This window comes from Antedon mediterranea, chromosome 7 (genome assembly GCF_964355755.1).
Source record: "Antedon mediterranea chromosome 7, ecAntMedi1.1, whole genome shotgun sequence".
Lineage (NCBI taxonomy): Eukaryota > Metazoa > Echinodermata > Crinoidea > Comatulida > Antedonidae > Antedon > Antedon mediterranea.
In genome coordinates, this window is record NC_092676.1 from 29,800,361 (window position 1) to 29,812,178 (window position 11,818).

Here is an 11,818-nt window from a genome sequence, read left to right on the forward strand (position 1 = left end):
GGTTTTACAATTTATAATGGATAAAAGAAAATGACAATACTGTGGGTATCAGTGGCTGAATCTCAATGGAGATACAAAATAAAATAAGCAATGAAAAATGACAATGGTATGGGTATCAGTGTCTGGATCTCAATGGAGATACAAAATAAAATAAGCAATGAAAAAATGACAATTCTGTGAGTATCGGTGGCTGAATCTCAGCAAAAAAGCTAAATCAAAAAAACAAAAACAGCTAGAAAGAAGAAGAAGAAATGCAGAGCTAACCCTTCCTCGGTGCAAGTAAGGAGCAAGTTGAAGATAAGGCAGAAAGAAGAAGAAGAAATGCAGAGCTAACCCTTCCTCGGTGCAAGTAAGGAGCAAGTTGAAGATAAGGCAGAAAGAAGAAGAAGAAATGCAGAGCTAACCCTTCCTCAGTGCAAGTAAGGAGCAAGTTGAAGGCAGATAAAATTGGTACATAAGGCAGACATGAGTTGCATGATGGGATTAGAATAAAAGTAAATATAAAAATGGAGACTGACAAATAGAGGATGATAAGGAAAAAGTGTGTAAACAAAAATTCATGATTTTTTGAAAGATTGTCGAAATCGACCCATTACAACTTTAAAAATTAGCATCACTAAGTTTAATATAATAATAAACTCAGAACAAAGAGACAAAAGCTATTATGATACAATATAGGGCCTATAGTTCAAAATATTGAATCATAATAATGATATTTTTCGGAATTTTATTTATATCTTCAACAGTATTTCATTTGGGAGAAAGAGAACTTCTTCAAGAAATTGTCAAAATCCAATTTTCATTTACTAAAATAAAGAGAAGCAAAATGAGAGTAACTGTTTATACAGTATTATCTTTGAGTATCTTTGTTTTCTAAATGTATTCATGATACATTATCATTATACGACACAAAACGTCATAAATGTACAATAATTCAAAATAGCTGACCAACACGATTCAACGAATAACGACCTCATTACTCAGTACAGCTCTAAAGCTCTGTCTACACTATCAAAACGTATGTGATGTGCCTATAGATAGACATGATGATGTCACATCACTACCATATTTAGGTATATCACTACCATATTTGATGTAAGATTGTAAATAATGTTACAACTATGTTACACAGTTTATATTCAAATTAATTTGTTTCTTTATTACTTGTTAGATTTGTTAATATGGCTATGTGGAATGTAGTTTGTAAAACTAAATCAGATAGGTGGCCTACATTTGTTTCTACCTTAGAGCTTGGGTCTCACGAAGTAACTCAACGATGTTTAGGCAAAACGCAAGTGACCAATCACAAGCGACAGTTCTCGGATGGCGTTTTGATTGCGCGAACTTGCGTCGCGCTTACGTCACTTGCGTTGCATCCAAATGAGTTTGATACCAAATTATTCAAAGGTTATAAAGGGTATTTTTTGATTTAAAAAAGAATATTAATTTTCTAGGACCAAAGAACCTACGCATTGATGAAAACCACCAAAACTGTGTCGATAAATGTAGTGAGGAAGCGTGTCACCTTCCACGCATGCGCACAATAAATTAACGTGACATAACTTTCCATTTCGTCGCAAAGTTTCACATTAGAAACGCACAGTGTGTGTTTCCTATCTACAATTATCAAATACATCTTATTATTTGTATTGAATTGAATACTGAATGTGTTTTTTTGACTAGAAAATATTAAGTGAAGTTAATAAAAATGAATGATTGAGTCTAAGTCTATGATAAAGTAATTGATACGAAAGCTGAATGATGTTTAAGCGTTTACGTGTTTCATTATTGAAGTATTATATCGATTGACTTAAGTGTTTTCAATTGAGGCTAAAATAGGAAGTTAAGCCTGTAAAATCAAAATGTTAGGTAAGAACATATATATATGGTCAATTGGACTTGAGTTGATGAAGTATTAGAAAATAAGAAATAAGATAAAGAGTACGATGAAAGACGACACAAGCATATGTATTAGAAGTACAGGTATAGTCTCTATTAGTATATTCTTGTATTGTAGGCGTTTTAAGTATTATTTCAGAGAAGTTATTAAAAACATAATTATGTTTGAAATAACGAATTGGTATTTACAATGTTATGCTTAATTGAACAAAATGATACGCGCACAATTCCTCTTACTAATATATCGATGTAATTTATTATTTAAATGTAGTATTTCAAATAGAAAAGATAATATGCAAATTAAATATATTTTGTTTGCTAACATTTTCCAACAAATGTCATGAGTGAGAAGAAATAATTATTAATCAAATAATAATCAAATAAATAAAACTATGGGTGAAAATAGTTCACCGGTGTCCAATGATGACACCATTATATCAGGCGATAGGTTTACAGTTTAAATAAGATTCTATTATTCCTTTATTATTATATTAGTATAAGAAATTTATAGTACTAATTAAATACTGTAATCAATACAGTAAAAAATTGACGAAAACAATTAATTAATATTGCTACACAGATATCCGCACATCTACACAAAGTACCGGACTTGGTAAAATGATCTCTACGGAGTAGATTTAGTTCGTCCATTAGTACTACACCAAACGCTCTATTAATTTGAATGGGATTTATAATTCTGATTGATGTCACACCTGACTTGTATTTGAAAAGAAATTGTGGAATAAACACAAAATAATAATAATAAATCATAAAAATGAGGTGGTTGTTGAAAAATGCTAACTATTTAATATTAACCCTACAGAAAATCAAAAGTCGGTACATACATGAGTGCTGATTAATATTCAAGCAGAAAATGGAAACAAATCCTGGAAAATGTTTGAATGACGAAAAAGAAGAGGCGAGAGTAATAATGTATACATTTAAAATAGACAATATAGTGAGCATTATTTAAGTTATATTTAGAAAAACCTGTCAAAAACTTGTCATTAGTACTGCGAGCATTTTATATATATAATATCGACCTAAATTAACGAAGTATCCAAATACGTCTCACATTTTATAATAACTGTAGCATATTTAATAGTATGTTTGTATGCATGCACAATCCGATACATTCTTACAACTAGCAATGTTTCCATATACAATTCAGTATATGACAACTAGAAATTGCTTTGACGCTGTGCACGCTACTAAATTATGATGACAAAAGTATGCCAAATCTAAAGCTTACTAACCCATTGTCTTACCAGAATTCCAAGAAAACGTTATCATTTAATCGGTTCCTGCATTCACCTGACAAAATAACTCATTTTATTCCGTCAACAGATAATATTTGGAACAAAAAAAATCCCCTGTTAAGAAACTGTCAAACGTGAAAAAAGACGTGCAGCGTGTTATGATATTCCCCTATGCGTATATTGCATCTGATCTTCACTACGGTACGGTTGCTGCTGCTACTACGAGTCCTGCTAAAATGATGACGGTGTCAAATCTAATTTATAAGCAGTTAAAGCATCTCGGGACTTAGCGCAATCAGCCTATGCTGCTAAATATTTATTGTAGTTTTTCTTCTTCGTTCGGATTCACTCGGTCATCTATACTCAAGATAATGTCGAAAGGCATTTGGTTTACTTTCTTTAAGGTCATAAGAAGCATCTCTAAACTACTCAGTTATTCCCAGACGTGATTAAACAATTAATAATATTGTTTGAGCGTAGTCGAGTTCCATCGACGATGGTCTGGAGAAAATAATTCAACGAATCGTCAGCTCAAAACACACGCGCGCGTTTGGAATTACGTCATATAAAACGCGCACAAAATGTTATACTGTACTGTGATTCGTTAGTGACGAGCGCGGGTTTAAACATTGATACAATACTACGGCATTTGTACGCACGCGTGGTTAAATCCTCTGTAGGTCCCCAATCTACAATATGAAATAGAATACTTTCTATTTTGAATTGGCTTTTGCAATTAAGCATACCTATCATTAATTTTTCAACATTACATCTGATGGAATTTTAAATACATATATAAAACATATTGTTTATTTCACTTATACAATACATCAGTAAAAATAATTTCGTATTCAATTTATATGTATTTTAATATAAATACAGAAATACTTTCTCTATTCGTATAAAATAAATTGTAAATCAAGTAGTGTCACTGTCAAACTTGTCACATTATTGAGATCAACAGAAGCGCTCGCTACTGGCACGTTTATGTGATAGATCTATATTTTAAGTCTAATAAATTTATACATTACGTTACAATTACAGAAAGCGGCTGTTTCAGAGACTAATACATAATAACTTGTTTGTTTATCATTCGGTGTACACCTTTCGTTTCGATCAACATCGACCAATGTTTTATGGCTCTAATTGTTCTTTTACTCGTGTGAAGTAAATTTCTACAATGGACCTCCCTCTCCACACAATGCCCTATTATTAAGACAGTCCTGTTAGTGGTTAAGTAACTACATTCTCTAAAAGAAGTCAAATGTATGTAACTAAAGGAAGAGCAGTATATCCTACAAAACGGTGTTGGGCGGTATGGAACGCCTCCTCTGCCTTCATAGGGCGGGGTTTCGTATATACTATAGATTATAAAGCGCTTTTCCAACAAAAAAATGACCAAAGTGCTGTACATGATTAGAGCAGTATACAAAGACAAACAGAACGTATATAAGCATCTATATATTTCTCTAACCTCTATCCATATCTGTATTGTTGGGAAGAGCTTACTCTCTCCACGTTAATTGTAACATTTGTATTTCAAATATTGGTCAGGTGAGAAGACTGTTGTTTTAATTTAACTTCAATGCACGTATACTAACATGCAGAATGCTGCCTCAATCACTCCACCGCTGATTAAATCAAAGCGATGATTGCCGTGATGTAAACGAAGGCTATTATGAAACAGTTAATTATGAAAAACCATGGTAGTAGGATTATTCTGAAAAGGAAGTTAAGGAAGAAAACAAAATTATTGAAGAAACACCAATTGTAACCAAGTTGAAAGGTATGTGGGGGTGCGCACATTCCAATTTGACAAAAAAAAATGTAAAGCTAGCTCTTTCTACACAAGGCAACAAAATACTTTGAAGGGTAGTGATATTCTCAAATATGGTAGTGATATGACATCATCATGTCCATATGGACACATCACATTTGTTGACAGTGAATTATGTTTTTACAGTAGCTGAAACACACATGCACTTCTAGGTGGACCACCAGTGGTTTAGTTTTTCCAATTTCTACCATCTCCTCCTCGTAAAATTCCACTATCTTTTCACTACAAATATACCTCGGATTCCGACGACCGGCACTAATTAAATTCACTAGTGTGGACTTATTAACTTAGTGCATACTAAGTAAATATTACACATGCTTAAGTCTGGATACACGGGAATATCTCATTAGACTTTAACGAAGTAAACAATATAAAGTAAATACTAGAGGAAAAACATAGCTGCATAACTGACTATTTAGAAATAATTCTGTATAACAGAAATGACAACTCTCTTAAGACGAGATTTCCTCGTATTCAAACCACGATCTGCACACATTAGGTAATAATGATACCATTATCATCATCTTTATACGCCATACATCAATCGTTTGCTGAATTTAAATTGATGGCACTTAAAATTATTAGTACGACAATGGGTCTCAAAGTGTCACTTAAAGAATATTCAAAGACATTATTCAAGATCTGTAAAATATAATTTGTAGTTTACATGTGGAAACACTTAAACCGTAAGATGTACCACCGTAGATAAACTAAATATTATGTAAAGCAATTTGATTATTGAAAATTGAAGTGTTTGTAGAAGTAATAATACATTTGGACTTATTAAGCGCAGTGTTTTCAATAAATAAATAAACTAAACATATTATATGGAACTAAATGAGCACAAATGACAACTGTAAAACTATTTGATCATTTGAGAATGGAAATTATATTAAGTGTTTGTCGAAGAGATGACGTTGACAAGGAGAAAGTTAGTGGACTAATTTGAATTCTACGTCATCAGTTGGACCTATGTCACGCGCTCCAATTCATCCACAATCTACAGATTATCAGCAGGAATAAACGTAAAGTCTCACAAATCCCCATATGAACCGAATACGTTTTCAAATTCACATATATCTGACTGCTGAGCTGGCGCGCACGGTGTAGCGTGACCGATTCAATTTATTCAAAAAGAGAAATTATTACATTTGGAAAAGCATCGAGCATGACAATGGTTGGTGATCGTAAATATAGAAATATAAAGTACACGTTTGTTTACACTTGCTCGCCCCAAGTCTGTAGTTATTGTCATTTTTAAGGTTAAGCTCTGTCTACACTATCACACTTTATGTGACAAAAAATGTGCCCATATGAACATGATGATGTCATATCACTATATGTTTGGGCATATCACTACCATATTTGGGCCCATCACATTTTTTATCACACCTAGTTTGATAATGTAAACAGAGCTTTAGTCCAGCCAGCGTTTCTGAAAACTATGTAATTGTGAGCTCAAGTATTATACGTATGGAACGCCATATGTGCCAAATATTTATCTGTTTGCTATTATAAATTCGAATGATATTCGTGTTATACGCACGTAGGGTGGACGCTTGAGTACGATGTGTTCCGCTATAATATCTAGCCGATTCCCAATATACTGTATAAAAAAAGAATCGTGTATATATAGAAAAATCCCTGATACAGTATCATATGTGTAACACATGTGACAACTTGATAGGAGCAATGTCAAAGGTAACATAATTTAGATGATATAGGACTCACATGACGCAATAACATAGAAAAAAAAATTTACAATATCATTCAACTTACCATTATTTCCTCTTTTTACGATTTGTAAAATGGTCAAATAGGCCTATGGTATGAAAGAACATAACATGTCAAAATGAAATCACAAAATACTAAGGCTCAAATTAAATACGAAACAGGATCATAATAAAATTTTATTTCGTAAAATTAACCATGTTTAAATGTATCTATAGACATTGGTATAATAATAATATTTATTATCAAATACCACTTGTCAGGAGCAATCAATCGGCATTGTCAAGTTATTAAGGTGAATCATGTGATCAGTATTTCAGCAAAGTTGGCGACCGAAGTGCAATTTTTAATATCTTCCGGAACTTTCTATGGAAAATTTACAAAAGAGGGTGTTTTAATGTAAATTAATTATTTTGTGGTACTTAAATGGTGATCTACCAGTACATTCTAGATAGACCATTAAAAGAGTATTAATTAGCATTGCATTATTATGAATAATAATAATCTGTCAAATATCAAATAATAGGCCAAACCCTCGTTAGCATAAACTATTAACTAAAATGCCAATCAACATACTGTATAACAACAGTTTATACACTCCTACAATTACAAATACACGAATTCATAAATAGAAAAAAAAACTGCTTTTCCAAATGGAAAACCGAAGGTAGAGTTCATGGACTATTTTAAGGGCAGGTATGATGCGTGGGGCAGATTTTAGCAAGTTGTATAAATAAATCAAGGCAAAAATACAGCTAGAACACCAACGCAACTCTTAACGCATGTAATTTGATCACAGGCGCAAGTTGAAATATGTTCCTTGTGATTGGTAAAATTACTTGCGTCGCGCGTACGTCATTGCGCTGCGCCCACATCGAAGGTAGAGTTTGAATTAAAACAGTGTTTGTGTCAATTCTGAAAATTGTTTGCAATTGGATATGTACATCAGCTTGTAATGGAATCCTTAAGATGTATGATATGTCTGGGGAGAGTGATACACATGTCTCCCTAGGTATAACTACATGGCACACATGCACTAGAACAATGGTGGTAGCCAAACAATGTCATTAATATTAAAATTATATAAACGTTACCGTATAAAGCTCTGTCTACACTATCAAACTATTTGGAGAAAAAAAAAAGTGATGTACCCACCATAATATGGACATGATGATGTCATATCACTAGTTTAATAATGTAGACGGATGAATGCATGGAGAATTAAACTACCATACAAAGTTGAAATATTCAGTGTCAACGAAAATAATACCTTTTTTAAATGATTCATTATTAAGTATTGTTTCCAATATCAAGTCTTAATTACATATCAATGAACCATTCGATAGTACAGTGTTCTCGTTTGTGTTTTCTACTATTAATTCATTAAATTAACTACAGGCCTCGAATTTCTTCCCAGAGAAACACTAGCCTGGATGTTCTAGGCTAATGACAAATTTAGGCCTACATAATAAAAACTGCTGACATTTCTACAAAGTTACTGTCTAAATCAAAATGTTAAAATTAATTCTAAATTTAAAATGGTTGAATAGCGTTAACTTGCACATTTAATGCGTTACACATTAACTTCTAAACGCGTTTTTTGGAAGGACTGGGCTAATGACTAATATGACTATAGACACAAAAACTGCTGATATTTTTACAAAGTTACAGTCTCAAAATGTTAAAATGAATTCGAAATGTAAAATTGTTGAATAGCGTTAACTTCCACTTGTAATGCGTTACACATTACCTTCTAAACGCGTTTTGGGAAACACTATTAGTAGTCTAAACCGTAACTACTGCTTCCAAAATTAGCTTGACTTGAGACGTGTGAAACAGTCTCAAGCATTAAGCACGAACTCTTCCTTCAAATTGTAAGATTTTACAGCACATTAATGTACAAAAATTTAATTTACACGATGCACATGGCTAACTATTATCACAAACTTTATAATCTAACTTCAGTTCTTGTGAATAATTTACAACACTGTTCATTCATTAATCATCCACACGTTCATAATTCAGACGTGAGAGATGAATAAAACGATTTTAAATATTATATTGTATGGTCGTTTTGTTCTGTTGAATGTATCATGTAACCTGTTTCTGTCAAAACGATCTTTCGGTTTCACAACGCGTCATGTAATTACGCAGCTGTCGAGTCGGAAAGTCATTCTATACCACGCTTAAACACAATCGTGTGCAGAATGAATGAATGGCTCAATAGATGCGTGAATAAAGATACTGCACACGCGCGCGCCTGGCTGGAAAGGCAATCACAGCGTTCATGGACTATTTTAAGGGCAGGAATGTTGGTACGTGGGGCAGGATTTTAGCAAGTTAAAGCAAAGCAACTCTTAACGCAAGTGATTTGACCAATCACAGGTGGCAGTTCAGATCTGTTCGTTGTGATTGGTCAAATTACTTACGTTGCACGTACGGTATTGCGCTGCGCCTCTTTATGGTAACCAAGCTTAAAAAAAGAAGCAGTATCGAAAAAGATCCATTTCTCAATATACATTTAAATCGTAGAACTTTAAAACAAAATGGTAATTCATTTGCAGTCGACGATTCGTGAATCTGATTTGGTGAATTATCTGTTAATAAAGCGGTTATTATTAATGCCTTATAGGCGCCTCTAATTTCCCTGCTAATTGGAACAACCTCTTATAAAACACATTTTAACCCCACAGGGAGTGATTTCTATGATGTTTTAATCATTAAGTTAGACACGGTATGATTAGAAAGGGTTATTTTATGCAATAATTAAGCGTCGGTTCTACTGAGTTTGCAGGATGACATGGTATATAATAATACTGTACACCAGGGAGGCAACAAGCCTGTGGTCCTAGAATGGGTTTGTTAAGAATATGCTGGGAATTTGTGGCAGTGAATCTTAGCACAATCATAAAGGTGTCTTTTATCTTAAGATACATTTAAACCATTACCATGATCGGCCATATGTATGCCTTAGGTGGAATGTTCGGTCATGCTTTAGGTGGAGTTGGATACGCAGAGTTTGGTTAGTACTGTAAGATCATTTTCCCTTGCTGCACCCTCTCGAAAACAAGAAGAACCCATGAGCAATAGAGCTGTAATTACTAAGGTAAATTAGGGACGTCTTCAATATCAATCGTTGAGTAAATCTGTATTAGATATTCAGAGAGTAATTACTACTGTTCTCGTGGGGAAAGGAGAAAATAAATGTCTGCTGAGTGAACACGTAAACGTTAGGGCTTTAACCAGGTGTACGTCACTAATTAACACACACTACCACCATATCATCAAATGTAGTTTTGAATGAACGAAAATGAAGAAGAAAGGAACCCGGATACCTGATGAATATTTCTAAGCTAATCTATAAAGACCAGCCTGCCTGTCTCTCCGCCGGAGCAGTAGGACTGGGCAAAATATGCCAATCTTCTCTCTACTCTCTTTTGTAAAGCGTGGTTCCCACTTAAACGCAACGCAGCGACGCAAAGTCCTGTATTGCGTAATAACAAGTGGGAACCGACGACGCACAGTGCCTTCTGCAAACAGGTTTGATGGATTAAAGAAAGAAACACATTTTTGTGGGATTATGGCTTTTGCATTTCTTGTATTACGATACTTTTTATCAAAGTTCTTTATTTGGACCATTTACGTATAATCTTTCTTTATCACACGCACATATAATTTGCATACGTTTTTGCCAACATAGAATAAGTGTCATATAATATAGCATTAAAATTCAAAAAAATTTGAATTTAGAGAGAATATGGATAAAAAATACAGTATTTGTGAAATGTTACCATATGGGTCAGCTTTCAAGATTAGTTAGTCATTTCAGGACATTCATGTAAATTATGAAATAAAGAGCTTTACGAAACATTATCTCCATCCGCCGCGTACATATCTAATACATCCAGGATATTACACTTGCAAAGTAATGTCATTGATGGATATGAACATGTTTTATTAAACATTTTCGTTTTTTGTCGCTTTGTATAGAAAGAACTACTGAATTTGGAACAGCTGTGATAATACGTATACAATTTAATGATCGATTTGTGCGTCAAGTCGCTATTGCGTAGGCCTCCTGCTATAAAGTGGCCAGTGTAGTCGTGATATCAAAATATTCTGAAAAGGTGAACTCATAACAAATGTCGCAAAATGTTTGAAAAATCTACTACTGTACAAGACCCCAAATACCATATTCCTATATTTATACGACATGAATGCTCAGCTTGGGGGTAAGCTCTGTACACGGTAACGCTGTACGCAGCAAGTTTCGTCATACAAAAGTGAATTGAATACACAACTTGGGTACGCTGTACGCAGCAAGTGTCGTCATACAAAAGTGAATTGAATACACAACTTGGGTACGCTGTACGCAGCAAGTGTCGTCATACACAACTTGGGTACGCTGTACGCAGCAAGTGTTGTCATACACAATACTTTGCATGACAACCCGGATGCATAGTATCTTATCATTAAATGTACTGAATGTGTTGTAATATAACATGTTTCTATATTTGCTTAGTACTATTTTTACCTTCTCATTTTAAGTGTTTTGTATTTGTTGCCTTGTTTTGCCCTGCATATGCTTGGTCTTCCAAGCTGTGACCCGGGATGTTTGTTACATTCTTATATTAAGCACGTTAGCCACGAAGCTACAGCTCCACTATTTCAATTGCGTTTCCTATGAGTTTTATAAAATAAATATGGGAAGATTAAATCATTATTATTATTATTACATTTCTTTACCCAGGGTAGCAGTTTAAACTGGTTTTCATTGGGGCACCATTGTAAAAAATCTGTTCTTTTTCGCGTTTTGCCATCAGAATCAAGAGTTTCTTATTCGCCTGAAGTGTAACTCTAATCTTAGCGAATTTAAAAAAAAATGTATTTTTTCAGTATTTGTAAAGTTATTATGTAATGTATGTTAAATGAAGCAGTAGCCTACCTTCATTTTCTTTAGTCACCCAGGAGTATAATAGGTACATACAATCCATGAATACTAATACGTTTATTACAACAGCATCATTAAGCTTGGTTCCCACTAGGACTCAGCGCTCAAGGACGTACGCACAACGCAAGTAATTTGACCAAT

At 33.7% G+C, this 11,818-nt stretch overlaps 1 protein-coding gene across 1 annotated transcript in view; it reads right to left on the reverse strand.

The window, feature by feature from the left end:
• The window catches only part of LOC140054208 (glutamate receptor ionotropic, kainate 2-like), a 37,459-nt gene extending 34,068 nt beyond the window's left edge, over positions 1-3,391 (reverse strand). Inside the window, exon 1 of the mRNA XM_072099117.1 lies at positions 3,168-3,391. The gene's annotated coding sequence lies outside the window, so the exon portion shown is untranslated. The remainder of the gene's footprint in view (positions 1-3,167) is intronic.
• Positions 3,392-11,818: the final 8,427 nt, after the last annotated feature.